This window comes from Penaeus monodon, chromosome 33 (genome assembly GCF_015228065.2).
Source record: "Penaeus monodon isolate SGIC_2016 chromosome 33, NSTDA_Pmon_1, whole genome shotgun sequence".
Taxonomy (NCBI): domain Eukaryota; kingdom Metazoa; phylum Arthropoda; class Malacostraca; order Decapoda; family Penaeidae; genus Penaeus; species Penaeus monodon.
Genome location: NC_051418.1, coordinates 10,109,875 through 10,114,526, shown reverse-complemented (window position 1 = coordinate 10,114,526; position 4,652 = coordinate 10,109,875). Strand labels below are relative to the sequence as shown.

The 4,652-nt window shown below is 30.9% G+C and overlaps 1 protein-coding gene across 1 annotated transcript in view; it reads right to left on the bottom strand.

Annotated features, from left to right (window-relative positions):
• Nucleotides 1-966: 966 nt before the first annotated feature.
• LOC119593988 (serine/arginine repetitive matrix protein 2-like) overlaps nucleotides 967-4,652 on the bottom strand; it is a gene marked incomplete at its 5' end in the record, with an annotated part of 12,295 nt that continues 8,609 nt past the window's right edge. Inside the window, 1 exon segment of the mRNA XM_037943011.1 lies at nucleotides 967-4,652.

The window sequence follows — 4,652 nt, the reverse complement described above, 5'->3', positions numbered from 1 at the left end:
ATAGCAACAACGGTATGGACATGTGCTGGAACCATATTCATATATGTGAAGATACTTTGGATAATTTGGGTTTTGCGTTTGTCGTACTTTCGGTCTGCTTTGAATCGCGAGTTCTTTCCAGAATATGCAATATTTGACCATCTGCAGATCAGTGTCGACCATTATCATATCAAAATGTTTATTTTACTCAATGAATTTGCAACTTCTTTTCAGTAAAAACAAGCATTGTCATTGTAGTTGTGAATATTCTTGGTAGGTTTGCCCTTGCACTCTCAAGATGCTTGTCATGTTGCTTTTAATCTTCATTTCACCCTTGAGTCTCAAAGCATTACATGGGGAGATTATGAGTATTATGATGCTTCTGCTGTGCCCAATGTAATTATTGTCAGACTGGCTGATGTTATGGATTACATTGAATTCATCAAAAGGTCTGTACGTAAAAAGACATTTTTCATGAAACTGCTTCAAGTAACATGACTCATTATGTACTTCAGAATTTAACTTTGTTAAACTTTGTTAAATAAAAACATACTAGGGAAACTGTAAAACCGAATGCAAGTTTTGATAAACAATACTATTCAAGATTTCAGTTGCATTACTTTTAAAATAAAAATATATCAAGCTAGGGAGTGAAATCTCTTTAAATTATCTTTGTATAATAAATTTGTGTATTGATTTCAGATGTTATTTAGGTATATAGTATATATACACGCACCAATTTTATTTTGTCTTAGGTGGCTTTTATCATGACTATTCTTTTTTCTAAAGTTTAATGCCTGAAATATATTCATGATGGATTCATATACAGCTTGCTGAACTAAATATATAATATAGTACATGTTTTTTGTGAGAATTTTAAAGTAGAAATAATAGTATCAATATGCTTTTAAACAAAAAAGTGACTTCTGGAGTCATTCAGACATTCAAATAGAATTTTGTAGTATGGAAGGTTCAAATGAAAACCACTTTTTAAACTGTTCAGTGTAATTGTCTAATTGCTATTGAAATCACACAGTTCTACATGAGGGGTACACCATACTGGCCAAACATGCCCAATGAGCTGCCCTTTGGAGGACAGCTCAAGAGTTGCATATGACACCACAAACATTCCAAATGTGGCAGGGAGGAGACAAAGGTGCCTGCAGAGACACCCAAGACCCAGGTCCCTCAGGGGAATAAAATGCTTAGAAAAAAAAATCACCCAAGAGCTTCTTTTTTTAATGATGGTAAAAAGTTGATTGTTTTGGAATTATTGCACCTATAGAAGAACAAGAGATTATAAGGCTAATTTGCCCTTTGGTTACTGAAGCAATTAAGCCTCAATAGAAGATATTTAAATTATTTGTAAACCAGACTAGAGTATTGATGACCAATTGTGCAAAGTGCAAACAAAGAAAAAAAAATCAAAGGTGACTAGAGTATTATCAATGGTTCTTTTTTTTGTTTTGTTTTAGGTGAATATAAATGCAAAGCAAAGTAATCAAGAATCGAAGGAACATAACAATGAAGAGAAATCAACAAGTATGACTAGCTAATACTTTGCTGCATTAGAAAAGAGCAATAGTAAAAATATTTGTAAGTATTTCTAAGTAGCATATCAATACAAAATGATTTGTTGCAGATAATTGTGTTAATAATTCTAGGCCTCTAAAGCTTTTCATAGCCAATAAAATGTACAGATGTATTGAAACATTAAAATTAAAAATATAAACATGTTTGGCAGAATTGCTCTTCTCATTATAATTTAACTGATGCTACCTTGTAAAAATAATTTTAAAAGTTGCACTGTCTGAGAAAATCTCTAGATTTTTGTACACATTCTATGTAAATATTAATGATGCTGGATATGATACCAGCAAAAAGTTGAAGGAAAAAGACACTTTGTAAGGTCATGAATTTTAAAACTGCTCTTGTTTATTACAAATATTCACTAACATAAAACAATTATTGTCCTGTAGAACCACTAAAAATGGTAGGCTTTAGTTATAAATTGCACTATCACTGCACTTGCACAAAAAATTCTCCTCATGTTTGTACAATTAAGCAAAAGCCATTAATGAAAATAATTTAAGTAAACATGCCATTTGTTTAAGTATTGCACCTGTAAAAGAACACTGGGAAGTTTCAAGCACTTTTTTTTAGTTGATACCTACAGCCAGCCATATGTCCTTGATTATGAACTTCAAGTAACAGAGTTAACATTTTTGGATTATTTTTTAAAGCCTTTTGCTTTTACATAAAAGAATTCTTAGTGATTTGATGCAGCCCCAGGAGATGTCATGAAGTCATACAAGGCTTTGGATAATGTATAATAGAGCAACACAGAACAAGTGAATGGGTTGGGAGGACTTAGGCTTTTTGAAGTGTGCAGGTACATCCAAAACTTAGAAGGTGAACAGCAGTAAAAGCACTTACTCCTTATAAAACTTGGAAAGGCTTATTCACATTTGATAATGCAATAAAAACAAATATAATGTTCTCTATAGATAATCATAATAAATAGATTGCAACAGACAATTCACAGTCACTGTTGTTTTAAGTAGATGACTAGACAGTTAAATTACACTGTGACCACAAAATATACATATATTACATATCAAACTGTTAATTGACCAGAAAATGGAAAATATAGTTTTTGTACACAATCTAAACATCATTTACAAGAAAATGTCCAACTGTAGAATTTAATTTTGATAATAACAAGGTAAAATACAAAATTAAAATCACATTTGTTTGCATTTATCAGATGAGTGTGCACTGGTATCATTAACTATCCGTTGGACATTTTCCCAAAATATACAAAAGTAACAAAAGTTCTTAACTCATTTGTTGTAAACAGCTATTGTGGTATGCATACAGTTTGGAATATTCAAGTTTAAGTACATAGGAGTTAAACAGAGTACTAAATTAATCAAATACACCTTAGACTAGATAATAAATAAGAGGATAGCAACATAAGTTACAAAGGAAACATTAATAAATAAGTGAAGTAAATCACAAGCAGGTAAATAATTAAGTACAAATATGCTTTGGTTTTAGTTCCTATTAGAAGTATCAGAGCCATTGAAATAAGACATGAGTTCTAACATCACATGGCAGAATCTCATAAATAATTTGTCATACATAATCTATTAAATCTCAATACCTAATGCTATACAAATATTGCACCAAGTTATTTGCTGAGTATTCTTGGATAAGTATTTGTAGTTGAACAGGATTCTGTACTAGTTACCACTTATTCAACAGAAGCATTATCAATAAACAACAAATATTTAGCTTGTCATATTTTCAAAAATGCTTTTTTTTTGTATTCATAAAAATGAATTACATATTTCAATAATAATTTGCCCAAAAAACTTTTTCAACAGCACAAATTGCATTGAGCAATATTCCATGACTAGTTTGCATTTTCAATACATGACTAGTTTGTCTGGCACTACACTAGACTTCCTATTATGACTAGAACAAATATATCAACAATTATCTATTCAATTGCCTTTCAATATCATAACATATAGTAAATTATAAAGTTCTGTGTAAATGAATACTGCAAGGTTCACTTTTAATTCAGTACTGAACATCAGCAGTGTGACCAGTTACATATTGTAGGAAAATGCTGACTACCAGGTACGAAGATACACTAACCAGTCACATTAACTGTGTGAAGTGTTCTTCTATTATTCAAAGCCATGGGTGAAAAATACTGAAGGCATCTGACATCAATTTAAATATTGTTATAACTGTTGTTTGTATCATGATAACTTTCTTTTTTGTTTTATTCTTTTTACTTTTCCCTGACGTTTAGAAACACCAGAGTCCATATGCAGAGAACTTAAAAAACAGTGTTACTATGCATGATGCACACTAGAAAAAAAAAAAAAAAGGTTATCACCCAAACTTTGAGGACTTCTATCCATATCATGCTTGGAATGTAATAACTTTTTGGCAATTAATATATTGAAAGGTTAAAAAATATTGATGCATTTCTAAAAGGAGACCTCAAATGCATGAGTATTCTATCTATCAAGCACTTCAGTTTTCACATCCTCAAATGAATGCTGAGAACAAGCTTTTGTTTAAGAAGACGAATCTACCAACTGTGGAAACTTACCCATACAAAGAATTTGTATAGAAATAAGGTAGTGAGGACAAAAAGTTAACTAACCAGAGCAATTTCTCATCAATGAGAAGCAAGTTACCACACTGACAAAAGCAAAGGCTCCCAATTTTTATAGTTTTCTCTCCTATTGTAGGTACAGTACAGCAGACTTTACAAAACCCTAATAATTTTGCACTTTCTGTCAAGTTACCAAATTAATGTGATATTTTGATTCCTCTTACTTCTTGTAAAATAAAGTATTCAGGAGTTAACAGACTTTGCCATAATTCTTTGTATATCAAGTTTTATATACATTTATCGTATATGAGGATATAATTGATATAATTGTGAAAGCATTGTAATATACCCTCCTATACACTTTTTACAAGTTTATAAAACAGTTATCAATATTCTCAATAACTTCTGACAAATTTCTAACCTCCAAATAAGAGCTAACAAAAATAACACATGCATCTTATACCGAGAATTAATATTGCATTGATATGGGAATGTTGTAAGCTCTCAACCTAGCTGTGTCGCGATTGGATTCGGA